This window comes from Balaenoptera acutorostrata, chromosome 4 (assembly GCF_949987535.1).
Source record: "Balaenoptera acutorostrata chromosome 4, mBalAcu1.1, whole genome shotgun sequence".
Lineage (NCBI taxonomy): Eukaryota > Metazoa > Chordata > Mammalia > Artiodactyla > Balaenopteridae > Balaenoptera > Balaenoptera acutorostrata.
The window spans coordinates 67,922,040-67,941,262 of record NC_080067.1 but is presented as its reverse complement, the minus strand read 5'-3'; the positions used below and the strand labels follow the sequence as shown (position 1 = coordinate 67,941,262).

The 19,223-nt window shown below is 45.5% G+C and overlaps 1 pseudogene; it reads left to right on the top strand.

Annotated features, from left to right (window-relative positions):
- Positions 1–5,027: 5,027 nt before the first annotated feature.
- LOC102999524 (transmembrane epididymal protein 1A-like) lies at positions 5,028–5,889 on the top strand (annotated as a pseudogene).
- Positions 5,890–19,223: the final 13,334 nt, after the last annotated feature.

The following is a 19,223-nucleotide window of genomic DNA, read 5'->3' as shown; positions in this document are numbered from 1 at the left end:
GAGTTCCAGTGTCTTCCTACCGACGATTGTTCAGCAGTTACTTGTGATTCTGGTGCTCTCGCAAGAGGGAGTGAGGGCACATCCTTCTACTCCGCCATCTTGAACCAATCTTGAAATTAGCACACTTTTAAATGACCAATGGATCAATGTTATTAGTCTCCTTGGGCCACCATTACAAAATACCACAGACTCAGTGGTTTAAACAGCAGATATTTATTTCTCCAGTTCTGAAGGTTAGGAAGGCCAAAACCAAGGTGCTAGCCAATTCAGTTCCTGGTGAAGACACACTTGCTGGCTTGCAGATGACCACCTTCTCTGCTGTGTCCTCACATGGCAGACAGAGAGTTCTCATCTCTCTTTCTCTTCTTGTAAGGACATTAATCCCACCAGGGTGGCCCCACCCACATGACCTCATCTAAACCTAATTGCCTCTCAGAGACCTCACCTCCAACCAACTACCATCACACTGGGGGATTAGTGCTTCAACATATGAATTTTAAGGGGACACAAACATTCATTCCATAACATTCTGCCCCTGGCCTCCCTAAAATTCATAAAGATATACAAAAATATTCATCCCATCCCAACAGTCCCAAAAGTCTCAACTCATTCTAGCATCAACTCTAAAATCAAGAGCCTAAAGTCTTATCTAAATCAGGTATGGGTGAGATTCATGGTATGATTCATACTGAGGCAAAACTCCTTTCCAGCTGTGAACCTGTGAAACCAGAAAAGTTACCTGCTTCCAAATACAGTCCTGGAACAGGCATAGGCTAAACATTCCCATTCCAAAAGGGAGAAAGTGGAAGGAAGGTGTTGTGGTCCCAAAGAAGTACAAAACCTAGCAAGGCAAATATCTTTACATCTTACGGCTGGAGAATAATTCTCTTTGGTTCTATGCTCAGCCCTCTGGTCCTTTGGAGCAATGGTCCTGCCCTCAGGACCCAGTGGATTGGCAACGCCATCCCTATTGCTCTGCTTGGCAGGTTACCACCCCCCACCTCCAGGTGGCCCCACCCCTAAGGCTCCAGAAGACCACTATCTGACCTGTTGAAACTGAGGTGATGCCCACCCCCCACCCCTACCTTTTGAAACCAAGGAAGCAGCCCTGATGATCTCTGAATTGCCTTCAGGGTCATTTTTCCCTTGTCTTAAAGAATAGCACATGTTCACAGCCAAATAACTTTATGGTCCAGTCCTGTCTATAGGATCTAACAAGCCCAATAGCCTTCCCTCATTTGGTCTGAGCTCCATTCCTTTGGGTTGAAACTGACAGTGTTGCTGATGGAGTGGCTAATTAGGTCTGTAGTCTATTCCCATACTAATCCCCTTATCAAAGGGTTGTTGGGCCCCACCTTACTGTTCTCTTCAGAAAAACTTCCTCATTTTTTGCAATATGGACAGGGTGAGAATTTTCAAAACCGTAAGTTAGGATCTTTTTTTTTTAAATTTATTTTTTGCTGCCTTGGGTATTCGTTGCTGTGTGCAGGCCCTCTCTAGGTGCAGCCAGCGGGGGCCATTCTTTGCTGCGGAGCACAGGCCTCTCATTGCAGTGGTCTCTCTTTGTTGTTGAGCACGGACTCTAGGCGCAGCGGGCTTCAGTAGTTGTGGCGTGTGGGCTCAGTAGTTGTGGCTCGCAGGCTCTAGAGTGCGGGCTCGGTAGTTGTGGTGCACGGGATTAGTTGCTCTGTGGCATGTGGGATCCTCCTGGACCAGGGCTCAAACCCGTGTCCCCTGCGTTGGCAGGCAGATTCTTAACCACTGCGCCACCAGGGAAGCCCTCAGGATATTTTCTGCTTAACAATTGCTTCTTCAATGCATTCCTCTCTTTTCACATTATATTACAAGCAATCAGGAGGCACCAAGCCTCTCCTTCAACACTTTGCTTAGAAATCACCTCAGTTAAACATGCATTTTCATTTCTCACAAGTTCTACCTTCCACAAAACACTAAAACATGAACATAATTGTGCCGAGTTCTTTGTCATTTTTATAAAATTTATCACTTTTTCTCCATTGTCTAATAACATGTTCCTCATTCCATCTGAGACTTCATCAGAACAGGCTTTATAGCCCATATTTCTACCAACATTCTGTTCATGACTATTTATGCTTTCTCTAAGAAAATGGACATTTCTCTATAGGTCTCTTTTCCTTGTAGGCCCTCAGCTCAATCACCTTTAACTGCCTGTTCATGGCAATCTTGATCTTTTCTAGCATGCACCTCCAAACTCTCCCAGCCTCTACCCATCATCCTGTCGCAAAGCTGCTTCCACATTTTTAGGTATTTGTTACAGCAGCATCCCACCTCACAGTACCAAAGTTCTGTCTTAGCTCAGTCTGCGCTAATGAATACCGTAGCCTGTGTGGCTTAAACAACAAATATTCTTTTCTCACGTTTTATAGGCTGGAAATCCGAGACCAGCATGCCAAGATGGTTGGGTTTTTGTTTTTGTTTTATTTTGGACGCACTGCATGGCATGCAGGATCTTATTTCCCTGACCGGGGATAGAACCCGTGCCCCCTGCAGTGGAAGCGCGGAGTCTTAACCACTGGACTACCAAGGAAGTCCAGATGGTTGGGTTCTGATGAGCGTCTTCTTCGTGACTCACAGACAGGCACCTTCTCGCTGTGTGCTCACACGTCCTTTCCTCAGTGCATGCACATGGAGAGAAACAGCAGAAAGAAGATAGGTAAGGAAACAGAGGACTTGAACAACATGATAAACCAACTAGATCAAACATATATGAACACTCTACCCAACAACAACAGAATTCACACTCTTCTGAGAGATCTTTGTCTCTCCTCCTCTGTCTATAAGGGCATTAATCTCATCATAAGGGTCCCACGCTTATGACTTTATCTAAACCTAATCATCTCCCAAAGGCCCCACCTCCGAAAACCATCACATTGGGGGTTAGAGCATCAATATATGAATCTTGCGGGGAGACAAATTTTCAGTCCATGACATGTATCATGTTGATTTTATTATTATTCATTTGCTTACCAGTGAGATTCATTATCTTGAATTTCATAGGTTTGTTAAACCTTTATAGTTTTTCTTAGATGAGTAGCCAGTTTATGGCCTTTGCCCATTTTCCTACTGAGGTGTTCATTTGTAACTTCTTGATTTGTAAGAGCTCTTTATATTGTAAGTAGACTAACACTTTGTTACATATAGAGTAAAATTTTACAGTTTGTTTTTCTCTTGAAATTGGTTTTTTAACAGTAACTTTAATATATAAATAAATTAATTCTAATGTTTAATTTCTATTAATAAAAACTTTAAAAATTTACATATAATTAAGCTTTTCACTTTTTTCTTTATGATTCCTGCTTTGGTATCATTCATAGAAATACTTGAACAACTTCAGCATCATAGGAATTTAGCAAGGAATATTAGTAATAACAATAGCAAAATTACTAATAATCACTGTAATTTTTTGAGTATTTATTATGTATCAGACACTCTACATACATTATTCTACAGGGATACCTCAGAGATATTGCAGGTTTGGTTCCAGACTACCACAGTAAAGTGAATATCGCAATAAAATAAGTCATGGAAATTTTTTGGTTTCCCAGTGTATATAAAAGTTATGCTTGGGACTTCCGTGGCGGTACAGTGGTTAAGACTCTGTGCTCCCACTGCAGGGGGCATGGGTTCATTCATTGGAGAAATAAGATCCCACATGCTGCATGGCATGGCCGAAAAACAAAAATAGTTATGCTTGCACTATACTGTAGTCTATTAAGTGTGCAATAACATTATGTCTAAAAAACCAATATACATACCCTAATTTAAAAATACTTTATTACTAAAAAACACCAAAAAATTACAATAGCAACACCAAAGATCAGTGATCACAGATATAATAATAACCAAAAGTTTGAAATATTGTGAAAATTACCAAAATGTGACACAGAGGCACGAAGGGAACAAATGCTGTTGGAAAAATGGCACCAATAGACTTGCTTGATGCAGGGTTGCCACAGATCTTTAGTTTTTTTAAAAAACACAATATCCACAAAGCCTGATAAAGTGCAATAAAATAAAGTATGTCTATATTTAATCCTCACAACAAACCTAGGAAGTAGTTATTATTCCCATTCTGCAGATCAGGAAACTGAGTCTCAAGAAGACAAAGTAACTTGCTCGCAGTCATGTGAGTTGCAAGTGTTGGAGCTGAAATTCAGTCACTGTGCAGATAAATGAATAGACCAGTCCCCATCCAGGCTCTGCTGTGCTGGCTGCTAGAAGGGACCTCATGCATGTCTCTTCCCCCTCTCTGAGCCTTCATGTCACCTGTAAAATTTGTTTAGCAATAACTTCCTTATAGAGTTGTTGAGGGATTTTTTTAAATTAATTTTTATTGGAGTATAGTTGCTTTACAATGTTGTGTTAGTTTCTGCTGTACAGCAAAGTGAATCAGCTATATGTATACATATATCCCCTCTTTTTTGGATTTCCTTCCCATTTAGGTCACCACAGAGCACTGAGTAGAGTTCCCTGTGCTATACAGTAGGTTCTCATTAGTTGTCTATTTTATACACAGTAGTGTATATATGTCAATCCCAATCTCCCAATGTTGATGGAGTTAAATGAGAAAAAATTTATGTAACGTGCCTGGCACCAAGAGACCGTCAGTGGAAGAGAGGCCTCTTTCCTGGAGCACCTAACTCTTTCCCTTCCCTCTCCTTGTGGAGGGGTGGGGCAGAGCCTGTGAGAGAAAGGGCAAACCAGTGCCTGCAGTGAGGGGCAGAGGTTGAAATCCCAGGCCTAGCATCTAAGTAAGGAACAGAGTGTGGTGCAACGCACGCACACCATCACGCCTCCGAAAGAGGTCCCACCCAGGAGTGACTCAGATGCTTTGGACACCTTTCCCTGTGTGGGAAGCGTGGGTGGGGCTGGATCGGGAAGATCTCCCCGCTGTTCAAAAGCAGCCACTCTTGCTTGTGAGGCGTGCCTGCAAGGTTACTGCTCATCTCCCGCTGTCGCCTGGTGGCCCTGACATACACACTGAGACCATGGGAACCCTCGGGGGACACCTGGTAGCAGGGATCTTCTTCTTCTTCTCACTCTACTACTCGGTGCTGGTGTCCTTGGCCTTGCTACGGGGACAGAGGTTCCTCAAACCCCCTTTGCCCCCAAGGGAGAAGCGAGGGCACAGGTGGTGGCAGCTGGTCCCTGTGGAAGGAGTGGGGAAGGTGGATTCCCCCTGATTCTCATTTTCCCCGAGTTCTTCCACCCGCCGGGAACAAAGCGGCTGATGACGGTGGACTGGGAGGCCCCTCGGCGACCGTTCACGTTCAAGGACGAGCGGCGGCACTTCACCACGTACGGGTCCTTCCTCCTCGGTGGCGTGGTGGACATCGCGAGCCAGGCATGCCAGGCGTGTGCAGCTGGAGCAGGCAGCCGAGGCGCTGGCCTTCTGTGCGCTGGTGCTGCTGGCGGTGACCCACGCCGAGCACACGGGCGCCCTGGAGACCCGCGTGCACACGCTGTTCACAGTGCCTGCCTTCCTGGTCGGCCTGTGCTCATCATCGAGATCTGGGTCCCCAGCCAGCCCAGCTCTGGGTGCTCAAGACTTGGGTGGGGCTGGTGCTCAGCAGCTGGCTGATGCAGCTGAGCATGCTGATGTACACGCCTCCCTCTGGGCAGCCCTGGAGAGGGGGAAACCCCGTGGACCTCGCCTTCCGCACCACCTTCTTCTGCTGGCACCTGGCCTTAGGGGCCGCCATCTACGGCCTCTGCAGCCTCCGGCATGATCGCTTCTCCTCCTGGAGAAAGGCCCCAGGTGCCAAGTACCACCTGTGCCCCATAGGCGAGGGCAGTGAAGAGTTTGAGAAGCGCCGGGCAGGGGCCCAACTACGAGATGGGGGTGTCTAGGTATAGAATCTGTCCCTGTGCTGCACCCTTTGTAATGAGAGCTTTGAGGGTGCCCACCGTGTGCCTAGTGCAGAAATGTCCTGGGATCTGCAATGTGGCTTTCCATCACAGGGGTCCCCTTCCTTGTTCCTGAATGAACCTTCCAGCTCCTAGGATTCCTGCTATCTATCTCTCTGTTCTCTCCAGGCCTGTCTCTTTCCTGTCTCGCTATTCAGTATGGTTCCTAACCATGGACTTACATGAAGTGAGAGCAGGAGTAGTGTTTATCTTTGACAGCTTTTGGGATCCAAGAGGAAGAAATGAAATGAGGGAACAGAGCGAGACGGAGGGTCTCTGGGGACTCGGCAGGGCTCTGCGTGTCTGAGGCGGGGCTGGCTTAGCGCGTGCATGTGTGTGCGCCGGCGGCTGAAGTGGTGAAACGTGTGAAAGGGAAGGGGCTCTGTTTTCACATCGTGGTGAGGACTTCTGTTTTCTTCGTTTCTCTCTGTTTTTTATTCACACTAAGTGTAGCAGAAAGAAGAGCTGGTTTTGTTGTTGCTGTTTTCTAATCTAAACTGGACGGGGCCACTTCTGCCTGAGGGAGTAAGGGATGAGGGGAAAGGGGGTGGCAATCAGTTTAGCAGGGCTCAAGTCTGGGGAGAAAGGAGGCAAGGGAGGAATTTCCAAAGGTGGGTGTAAGAAATGAGGATTATATTTGTATAATTTTAAGTTGTTTGGGTTCTGCTGTGACATAAAACAACTCCATTGCTTATGCAGAGTCTTTCAGTAAAGTCTTATGATACACATACATGTGTCTTGTGTGAGTGATTCTGGGGCAAGATCAAAGAAAGGGCCCAGATTTCAGGTGGTGGGAGCAGAAGGGGAAGAACCGCCATGAAACATGGGGCACAGATGACCTCAGTGGTTCTGAAGATGCAGGGACTCAGAGCCAAGAGGGAAACTGCAGCCCCTGGAACCTGCAGAACTTTCCAGCCAGTCACTGAGTTCCTCCCAGAATGAGGAGAGGAGGTGCTAATAAATTCACATACTCAGTGAAATATATGAAAGCAAACTATATAAAAATACTTATCCCTGGTACAATCAGAAAACTGCTTCTGATAGCACGTGTCTGCTTCTGTGAGATGATAAACGCAGCATTTGGAAGTCTGAAGAGGCAGGAAGACGGGAGGAGATGCTGGCCATAGATGTGGACAAAGGACCACAGAGAAAAGTGCCCACACATGAAGCAGCGGCAATTCTGCCATGGCACACGCAGTCAGAGATGCTGTCCTCAGAGACAGAAAAGCTCTACGAAGCACAGAGAGGGATTTGCATTTGCAGATGGAGGGCAAGATGGGCTGCACATTGTCCTCTGAAATATGCCTGGACACTCCCTGAAGAAGCAGGGTGCAAGAGTGTGGAAACAGGCCCTGGAAACAGTAGGACAGGGGTTAAAGCAAAGAAGGGGAGCAAGGGAAAGGATGGAAGTGGGGCAGGGGTCTGGCAAGTCACATGGGCTGGGCTTGCAGAGGAGGGACACTCTGGGTCTAAGGAAGAGACATGTCTTCCTGCAGCAGCTGGAACCAGGCCAGCCTCAGCTTTCCTCCCCAGCAAAGCAGGAACCAACCTAAGGAAAGGTCAGCACCTTTCTTTCTGTCCCCACCCTAAAAAGCCCAGAAACAGAGCCAGCCTTACCGGCGGCTTGTGCACCCCCAGCAGTGAAAGCACCGAGTCCTAACCACTGGACTGCCAGGGAATTCCCAGGGCCCCTCATTTTATATCTTCCATCCAAAGCCCTGGGTGAGGCCATAGCAAGGGGTCCATATGATCGTTTATCACTGAAAACTAGCAAAAGTTATATATTTCTGTATTCTTTTTTTCTCCATAAAATCTGGCTGCACCTTCTCCCTGAAGACTTAACACAGATTTACTTTCAGGATGCCTTATGATAAACACACCTCTTTCCCCTGTTGGTAGAACATCCTTTATTCAAGGATAATGGTAATACTCTTCCTTCTTCAGCTTGGAAACAAGAAGCTTAAAATGCTAATGACATCACACACTGGCTGAGAACCACCTGCTAAAGTAGAATCCCTCAGTCAACAAATGTAAATAAGTCTTATCAGATGCTGGGCCTGACTTAAAGAGGAGTAATTGGAGGTGCAGAAAACTGATGGCTAGGAGAGAGATGGGAAGTAATTTACAGAGGTGGGTCCTGTTTATCTTCATTTGTGCTGTGTGCGGGAATTCTTGTCCTGCACATCTGGCCCTTGCCCAGCAAATCAGTCATGGCTCTCTAGGGAATCAGAACCAATAGGATGTGGATAGACAGACAGAGAATTTAAGGAATGGACGCATGAGATCGTGAGGACTGGCAAGTCCAAAATCTCCAGGGCACGCCAGCAGGCTGGAGACCCAGGGGAGAGTTGATGTTGCCATCTTGAGTCTGAAGACAGTCTGGAGGCAGAATTCCTTCTTCCTCAGGACACTGCAGACTTTTCTTTTAAGGCTTTCAACTGATTGGATGAGGCCCACCCACACTATGGAGGGTAATCTGCATATTCAAAGTATACTAATTTAAATGTTAATCACATTTGTTAAAAATACCTTCACAGGGATTTCCCTGGTGGTCCAGTGGGTAAGACTCCACGCTCCCAATACAGGGGGCCCCGGTTCGATCCCTGGTCAGGGAACTAGATCCCACATGCCACAACTCAAAGAAAAAAGATCCCACATGCCGCAAGGAAGATCCCACATGCAGCAACTAAGACTCAGCACAGCCAAATAAATAAATAAATATTTTTTAAAAAATACCTTCATAGCAACATCTAGACTGCTGTTTGACTAAACAACTGAGTACCGTGGCCCAGCCAAGTTAATTAACCATCATACTCAGCATAATGGAACATGGCCACTCAAACATGATTTATGTCAACTGTGTTTGTCATGATTGTTGGAGACCTTCCTAAAGAATAACAGTAACTTCATTTTAAATGAACTCCATCATTATTGGTTCTGACTGCAGTGTGACTACAACTATATAATGTTCTATGGACTTTATCCCTTCCCTGTATCCTCCAGAAGGAGAATGATAGAGTGATGGGTGTGCAGGTAGGTGACGATTTTCAATTAAAAGAATAATGCTTAGAGGCTATTTTTTCTTTTTCATGTTACATATTTTAGACATCTTAGAAAATAACAAAAAGTAGTTTAAAGTATTTTGAAATCTACCATAATGCTCTTACCCAGAATTAATTACTGCCTGGCAGGGCTAAAAGGGTAGAATGTATTTCAACCACACTAAGAGGTTGGATGGTAGGGTTTACATATCAGAGATGAGGCCTTTCCTGCCGAAGATGACTGATGTGCCTGATGACCAAGGCGTGGCTGACTGAAAAGTGCTGCAGGTGAAGGTCACTGACGATAAGGAAATCCAGAACTGGGAGTCTAGCGCTGTGGGAAGGAACTGAGTAAGGATACTGACATGCCTGGAAGATGGCAACCTTGGGCTGGAGAAGAACCCAGAGCCCAGTCTGCAGCGAATTTGGAGGAGGAGGAGGTGGTAAGGTATCAAGGATGGCCAGAAGACAGAAAATGTGACTAACATCAGCTTCAAAGGAGGAAGTGATCAGGGTTAAGCAGACATGGTAATACCTACCCCACAGAGGTACTGTGAGAAATAAATAAGGTTCTGCATAAACAACACTTAATACACAGTGTGGTGTACAGTAGATGCTCAATACATATTAGCTTGAGATTCTGAATATACATATGCACAATGACCAGACCATATATAAAAATAAAACTCTGACCCACAATCTGCAGCAACCAGCCCAGGAAGCCAGCCTGCTATCTATAAATCAGAATTGTAGAAAGTCAGCTATCGCTCACTACTGATCAGTCCAGGTAGCCAAATAATAACCCCTATAACAACTGACCCAAAATGGGAAGGACCTGGTTAATAACTAACAGCTTCCCTAATTTTTGCCCTGCTTCCAACTTAGGACCAACCAAAGAAAGCCAAATATGCATCCCTAAACAATCACATGATACCCCACTCCTAGTTAGCCAGCCTGCAGCTTCCCTATGCCAACAGCCTCCAATCAAGGCATAACGGATGCCTTCTCTTTTTTTTCCCACTATGAAGCATTCCCATTCCCCTGCCTGTCTTTGGGTCTTTGCCAAAAAGCAAATAAAGGTGGCTAACTCCCTTGCTATAGCAAGCCCTGAATATAAAGCCTTTTCTTGTTCTCCTTTGATTGGTTTTCATCTATTTTCACATGTTTAATTCTTTCATTTATTCATTCAAGCAGTTATTCAATATTTATTGAGCATATGTTGATACTATATGCCAGACCCCATGCTGGGACATGAGAATAATGACGTGACCCAGATGCGCAGGTCCCTGCCTTCAAGCTCATTGTGGTTGTGGGAGAAGAAAGGCAAATAAACAGCAAGGTAAGTACAGTCTGAAAAGGACTGTGATGAGGGGCAGCTAATCCAGACTTGTGAATCAGGGAAAGCTTCCTAGAAAAGTGATGTCACCACAGGGACCTGAAGGATGAGTATGGCCAAGGGAAGAGTGATGAGGGAAACAGTGAGGAACAAGTGAAACGGCCATAGGAAAAGTCCCCAGGCCATTGCATAAACACCGAAGGAAGTGAATGAAAGTGGGATGACTGGACCTCCGTGTTTGAGCCTGGAGTGGTGAACCATGAAGGTGGAAAGGCAGACAAGGGTCAGAATCCTTCTAGGCCACATGAAGGCATTTGGCATTTATCCTAAAGCTGACAGTAATGATCAGATTTCCATTTTGGAAACATCACTCAGGCTCCATGTGGAGTGAGGCCTGGAGGGCAAACCTGGAAGCAGGGAGACCAGTTAGGAGACTAACAGGTGATGGTGGCTGGAGGAGAAGAAAAGTGCAAGGACTGGGAAGATGAGTTAGATGTTCCCACCCGGGACATCACGGCTGGAGGTCAGTAGGGTCGGGGGGTTGGAGTGGGTGGGACAAGCCAAAGCTTGTACAGCTGAGGAAGAAAGTAAATGCAGTCACTGAGAAAATGAAATCCACAATGGGGGCTGGAGAAGAAGAGATGAATTCTGGATGGAGACATGAAGTTTAAGGTGTTGTTCTGGAAGAAGGTGGATGAACTTGTCTGGAGCTCAAGAGAAAGGATGGGTAGAGAGGGCAATCTGAAAGTCATAAACGGTCATTAAAGCCATTTATGGGGATGGATGAGATTGCCGAGGGATAGGGTACGGGGAGGAGGGCTTGGAACGGGACTCTGGGAGGCACTACACCTAACTGGAAAAAAGAAGGCAGGCACTCGTAAGGCAAACCAAGAAAGAGTAGCCAGGGAGATGTGGGGAAAACCAGGACCTTGCTGTAATATAGATACTAAATATTGGTATTGTTTTAATAAAGGGAGTAGCAAACAAAGCCTCGTTTCTTATTCCCAGTTCCTCCTTCCCCTTCCAGAGAAGGATGGTCCCCAGGACACTGTGAGGGAGCTTACTCTACTAGTTACTAGTGGAACTGGTCATGCATTGCCCCATAGTGTTGCCCAAGCTGCATCAACAAAGTGCTAGCGTTGGTACACATCATTAAGTAAAACTGGATGATGAAATAATGGGAAGAAATGCACATGCTTAGGACAAGGACGTCCCCCTGAGGCAGGAGATAGATAGCCCCCCTCCCGAACCCTCCCTGCCCATGGTAAACAGCTGGAGTTTGTTCCCTGTGGACCAATACTCCAATATGAAAATAGCAGGACAATTGAGAGAGGAGGCTGGGCCCTGCCCAGATAAGAGATAAGGGACCACATATTTCTCATTCTCAAAGTCAAGGAGACCTTCCCGACTAGAAAGCTCCTTGGAGGTCAAAAGGGAAGTGATGCTAAGCTACCCATAGGCCTCTTCTCTGGAATCCATCTTAGCTGAGAGATGCGAGAGCACACATGGGAGGATCCTGAGATATACCAAATACAGACTCAGAACCAGGCAATTTAAAATGATTGGCCAAAGGAAACCTGGAAGAAATGCCCCATATAAGTGATTTAAACTACTATGAGGGCACGACTCTTTCTCTGAGTCCGCCTGTGTGTCTATCCACCCGCATTGTACTCTTTTTCCTCCTAATAAACACTTTATTTCACTACTCTCCATCTTTGTGGGAATTCTTTTCTGCAAAGCCAAAGGGCCATGGCCTTGTCACTGACCCCTGGTCTAGTGGCTAGGATTCAGCTCTCTCACTGCCGTGACCCAAACTCAATCTCTGGCCAGGAACCGAAACCCTGCTTCAAGCCGCTGCAGGCCGAGGCCACCTGGGATCACCCCTACGTCACGCCCAGCTGAGGATTTTACTAGTATCTTGGTTAGGTGGAACTGGCAGTTAATTCCAGGACCACCGTGGGCATTATTCCAGTTTGATGGTTGAACAGTATACAGATAACTATTTAGTTCATTAGCCCGGGTTACTGAGTGCCTACCATCATATTTCCTCTCTCTTCAATAGCCTGTGGGTACAAAAGGGACCACGGGAAGGATAATGGTTTATGTTTCAAGTCCCCCAACCTCTTAAGCCCCCTCTGAGGTACCCCTCCCCGTCCCCACAAGCCTCTCTCTCTCCCCCCCACCCCCCCGCCCGCCTCCACTTTCCCTCTCCCTCTCTCTTCTCTCCTCTCACCCTCTCTCTTCTCTCCCCTCACCCACAAGGTCTGGGCCTTCCAGTTTCCAGGAGAGTCCAGAGATTACCCTTCCGCCTTCCTCACTGCCAATGGTGTCCCTGGTAACGAGGCCGCTTTCCTCTCTAATTCGCAATTCTTTAAAGACTGCATAGAGGCCCTCCCCCCGCCCAACCAGGAAAAAACGTCCTTCTCCCAGCACTGTGCGCCCACCCTCGGCGGCCCTCCGCCCGCCTGAAACCAGTTCCTTAACTTCCCCTGGCAACCCCACTCTCCAGGGACACAGTCCCCAAGGACCAGTCTCCGCGTGGCAGCATCCTCACTGCCTAGCGCATCAACCGGTCCTGCTGTCCTGGGACAGAATCTAGGCGCGTGGGGACTGGGAGACAGAGTTGGGAGAGACACTTCACTTCTTTTGTACTTCTGATTGTTTCATCATGTACAAAAGAAAGAATACGGGTAATACGCTCGATTTCTTTTTCAACGAAATCAAAATTAAAACTGTACTAAGGGCACAGAACTATCTAGTAAACCGTGAGGAACGCACGGAGCCCAGTTCTGCCAGGCTGCCCCCGGCTGTGCCTGATGTGCTCCACGGCCACCCTCTTGTTACAGGGGTTCCGGCCTGAGGATGGCCGGGGTGCCAGGGCCCTCACCCCTGCGCAGTTCCTCTCCCCTCCTCGGGACTGGGGCGGAGGTCCGGAACTCAGCCCGGAGCCCACCTCTGCGCGGGTGAGGGGCTGCGGGGACGCTGCGGCGCGTGGCGCGACCGCCCCAGCGGGCGCCCAAGGGAGGAGCGCGCCTCCCACCGCGCCGCACTTTCTTTTCCCGCCTCGCCCTGGAGGTCCGGCCTCGCAGCTCGCCCGGGAGAGTGTCCGGACGAGGTGGTGTACCCGCCCCTCCCGGGTCGTTTGTATCCTCAGCGCCCGACACCACACCAGATTCGGGAGGCAGAGGCTGCGCGGCGGAGGAAGCTTCGCGTTCTGCGTGGGTGCCCAAAGCTAGGCCCCAGCACGGCTGTGCCCTCTTATGCCACGCCCGCCCGGGCGAGGGCAGGCCGGCCCCAGGTACTCAGAGGTTACACGCCTTATCTGGGGAAATGAGGAGGGAGATGGATGAATCACTGATGGATGGACTGATTCTTAGATCTTTTCTGCGTGCACTATTTCTCCAGCTCCTTCTAAGCACTCGGGAGGAATCGGCGAACAAAACAAAGCTCCCCGGAGCTCTCAGATCTAGAGTGGGAGGTGGCAGCGACCTGATTAGTTCATATATTGATGTTTAGCCCTAAGTGTCTACACCACCTCCTCCTACACCCTATTCAAAGCAAACTTTCCTTGACAAATTGGTCTCCATTGTGCACCAAGGGAGCCAGCAAGTGGCAAAAGCATGCTGATTGGGGGAGGGTGTGGGCAGGAAGAGGTATGAGGTTGGGAAACACAATGCCTACGTTAAGCAGAGACATTTTTTTCATTCGTAAAACATCATTTATCATCATCATTGGGGCTTCTCAAAATTTCCTAAGTGCCCCAACGTCTTTTTTAGTCGCTAATATTTGAAAAGAAAGAAAGGATGGCAGTTTCATTCCACAAGGTCATAAAAACACTTCTATTCACTCGTTATTTAACAGTTTCTGGCAAGACGGTTGAGATGCCAGATGTGGTGACAGTTCGTCAGAAGAAAAAGCACAGGTTTGAAAGGCAAATGATAGGGATACATGAATGTCCTCAATGGGAATAATAAGGTTTAATGACCAGACAACTGTGCCCCAAATGTCCGATTAACAGGAAGCGTGGAGCAATGACAAAGGGATCAAAACCAGGGCACCGCCAGACAAGAGGAACTCCAAACAGGCCCTTCCCAGGCATGTTTCTTTTCTTCCTTTCTTTCTTCCTTCCTTTCTTTCTTTCTTCTTCTTGTGATGAAAACTTTTAAGATCCACCCTCTTAGCAACTTTCAAATATACAATACAGTATTATTAACTGTACCCCCATGCTGTACATTACATCCCCATGACTTAATTATTTGATAGCTGGGAGTTTATATTTTTTACCCCTCTCCTCTCATTTCACCTGCCCCCTCTCTGGTGACCACCAATCTGTTCTCTCTATCCATGAGCTTGGATTTGTTTGTTTTTTGTTTGTTTTTAGATTCCACACGTAAGTGGGATCATACGGTACCTGTCTTTCTCTGTCTGACTTATTTCACTTAGCATAATGCCCTCAAGGTCTATCCATGTTGTTGCAAATGGCAAGATTTCATTCTTTTTTATGGCTAAATAATATTCCATTGTACGTATATACACTGCAGTTTCTTTGTCCTACCAAACTCAATACCCTCTTTTTGTAACAAATATTTTGTAAAGTTCCTTTACTATCTTGAACTGAAATTCATAGATAATATAATCTGTCTACATACATGATTGCAAAGACTAGAGATAGATAGATGATAGATAGATAGATAGATAGATAGATAGATAGATAGATAGATATAGATGATAGATAGATGATAGATAGATAGATAGATAGATAGATAGATAGATAGATAGATGATAGATAGATGACACTATAATATCTGTCAATGCCTCCCAGCCAGAGACCCTCAGGAACACACTTACAGTTGAATAAGTTAAATCTATTGCTCTTTGCAAGGAGGGAGAATATGCACCACAGGGAAATGTGGTAGAAGGGACTTGGAGGATTTAGGTTTGTGTTAGGTGACTTTCAGGAGGATTCATGGAAGTTGTGCTTTGCTTTGGATTAGATGCTGTTGAGAAGTGGGAATCATTCTATAGTTGGGTCTTTTGATAAATGTGACCCAGAAGGAGAATAGATTAGAGTAAGACTAAAGGTATCATTGTAAAGGAGCAGCAGACACCTGTACTAGCCAAGACAGGGAGATGTTTAGTCATTTCTCTGGTTTGTGACCACGTTCACATTCGTCTGTGTTCAGACATGATTACAGAGTGTTCTTGTTTTTATCTAGATCCATCAAGGTCTCAGAGTGGCTTCGCCTCATACTGGCGATCTGTGAAATTGTTGATGTGCAACAGGAGAACACAATGCTGAGCAGTGAGTGCCAGGCCAACTCCCAGGTGTCATGGATGGCTTTTCTCATGTTCATATCCTAAATGAAATTAAAAGGAGAGATAAAAATGATCCATAATGAAATAATGTACATTTCGATATATAAATGCTCCAGCATAACTATATTAGAATACATAATAGAGTCAGATGATTGCATTCCCTTATATGAGTCATTTTGGATTTAAAAGTAAGAATATTGGAAGTGTTTCCTTACAATAAATGCAGAAGAATGAAAGAGAGTGGTTCCAATTATCATCAGAATTTAAATTAGTGTTAAGATATATAATAACACACCAGGCTCATTTGTATATGATAAGAGAAGGAAGGAATAACCTTAATGGAAACAGGAATAACATGTTAAGCAAATTATAGGCTGTCAAGGAAGAAAACATAAAGAACAATATTCTCATGACATTAGCCTTACTTGTGAGTAGCGAAGAAAAAAAAAACCTTTTTGTATGACATGGAGGAAAAGAGTGATGAAATATCTCAGAGATCATATCTCCTGTCTTGAAATTTCCATACTCATTCAGTGCATGCATACTATTATTTTAAAAGACCTTGGGGGCTTCCGTGGTGGGGCAGTGGTTGGGAGTCTGCCTGCTGGTGCGGGGGTCACGGGTTCGAGTCCTGGTCTGGGAGGATCCCACGTGCCGCGGAGCGACTAGGCCCCTGAGCTACAATTGCTGAGCCTGCGCGTCTGGAGCCTGTGCTCCGCAATGAGAGACGCCGCGATGATGAGAGGCCCGCGCACCGCGATGGGGAGTGGCCCCCGCTTGCCGCGGCTGGAGAGGGCCCTCGCACAGAGGTGAAGACCCAACACAGCCATAAAAATGAATAAATAAATAGATAAAATACGTTGCCTCAGCTGGAGAACTGTCCAGTAATACTTAAAAAAAAAAAAAAGACCTTGAAGATCATATACAATAAACCCAAAGATAAGGTGTATTTTAATATAATGGGATTCTCTCCAGGCCCCTGACCAGCCCTTGTTGCCAGACCTGAGTCTCAAACTGAGGCAGACTAAAAGGATAATAACACTAACCCTACAGGGTTGGTGCTATGATTAAAGATAATGTTTGGTAGCTCATACAACTCAATAACAAAAAAACAACACAATCAAAAAAAGGGCAGAAGACCTAAATAGACATTTCTCCAAAGAAGGCTTACAGATGGCCAATAAGCCCATGAAAAGATGCTCAACATTGCTAATTATTGGAGAGATGCAAATCAAAACTACAATGAGATACCACCTCAAACCAGTCAGAATGGCCATCATTTAAAAGTCTACAAATAATAAATGCTGGAGAGGGTGTGGAGAAAAGGGAACCCTCCTACACTGCTGGTGGAAGTGTAAATTGGTGCAGCCACTATGGAAAACAGTATGGAAGTTCCTCAAAAAACTAAAAACAGAGTTGCCATATGATCCAGCAATCCCACTCCTGGGCATACATCCAGACAAAGCTATAATTCAAAAATATACGTGCACCCCAGTGTTCATAGCAGCACTCTTTACAATAGCCAAGACATGGAAGCAACCTAAGTGTCCATCGACAGATGAATGGATAAAGAAGATGTGGTACATATAGACAATGGAATACTACTGATACTAAGTCATATAAATGAATGAAATAATGCCATTTGCAGCAACATGGATGGACCTAGAGATTATCAGATTAAGTGAAGTAATCAGAAAGAAAAAAGACAAATACCATATGATATTGCTTATATATGGAATCTAAAATATGACACAAATGAACTATTCTATGAAACAGAAACAGATTCAGACATAGAAAACAGACTTGCGGTTGTCAAGGAGGAGGGTAAGGGGGGAGGGATGGATTGGGAGTTTGGGACAAGTAGTTGCAAACTATTATATGTATGTATAACTGAACCACTTTGCTCTACACCAGAAACTAACACAACATTGTAGGGAATTCCCTGGCAGTCCAGTGGTTAGGACTCTGTGCTTTCACTGCCGATGGCATGGGTTCAATTAAGGTTGCACAAGCTGCGGCAGCATGGCCAAAATAAATAAGTAAATAAATATTTTTAAAAATTGTGAATCAACCATGCTTCAATAAAATAATTTTTTTAAAAAAAGATAACGTTTGGAACATGTATAGTTCATGGTGCTCTAAAGCTAGCCATTGTCATCAGTTTAGTCTTTGGGCCCCGTGCGCACACACACGCACGCGCACACACACACACACACACGTCTTTGGGCCCCGTGCACACGCACACACACGCGTGCACACACACACACACACACACACACACACACAAAGATGGAGAGATAGGATGTGTGCTTGCTTGAGTCTCCATGATTACATGGAAGGTGCTTGATTGAGTGTGTGTGGTCGAGTTTGCAGGAGAATCCCAGGCGACGCTGTTGCAGGCTTTTGACAGTGCAGGCCGGGTATGGGGGGATCACGGGAGATGGAGAGGACAGGTTGAACATAACTGAGTTGGAACTTGCTCAGTTGGGTATGTGGATACTTGTGTACAACATGCTTCAATATATTTACCTCTGTGCCTTTTTTTGATAGTACAGACCTCTGGGAAAATAGTTTTTATTAACATCGCAAAAATGCAGGGACTTCCCTGGTGGTCCAGTGGGTAAGACTCTGCACTCCCAATGCAGGGGGCCCGGGTTCAATACCTGGTCGGGGAACTAGATCCCTCATGCATGCTGCAACTAAGAGTCCACATACCACAACTAGGAGTCCGCATGCTGCAACTGAGACCCAGCACGGCCAAAATAAATAAATAATTTTTTTTTAATTGCAAAAACTGCAGCCCTACATTTTACATGCTTGACTTTTGGACCCCATTTATTTCACTGTGGCCTGGGGTTCTTTCGCTTCATCGGGTGGTGGAGAATAGAAGCTGAATTGGAAGAGAAGACAAGAGGTCTTAGAGAAGTTAGCATTGGGACAGTATCAGAGTAACAGTGAAAATCCTGAAAAACAGCAAGGAATCCAAAATAAATAAAAGAAAACACAATTTTCTTTGCATTGTGCTAAACATCTGTTGCTAATTTTTTTTTAATGGCCTACAAACCTATGTTGTCAGCAAATTATAGCTGAGGCTCAATCTGTGGCACATACAGTGATATTGGAAAAGGGAATTATTGTTTCTATGAAATCATTTTCAAGGGTTGCGTTTTACTGTCAATGCCTCTGTATGAATTGTCATTAACTTTGAAAATAAATTTCCGCTGTGGCTTTTTTATCCCTTAACCTCATCCATGTGAGCAGAGCGCTTCCTTGTCCCCCAGGGGGCTCTCGTCCACTAGAAATCAAAATTTCCTAGCCTGATCCCAACTCACAGCTGATGTTCAACAGCTTTCACCATCTCTTTGATTTTTCTTAGAACAGTATCATCAGAATTCAGTGGAATAAAAATAACATTTCAGTTGGATTTTTTCCTATCATCGTTCTAATAACCTATCGTTTGCTGGTAATTTGACTTTTTTCCCCCTACAATGTGTTGCTTACCCTATTTTGCAAGCCTTTATATTATTTCAAAATTCCAGCTTTCAAACTTTTCCTTTAAATCTCAGAAGTATGATATGCTATCA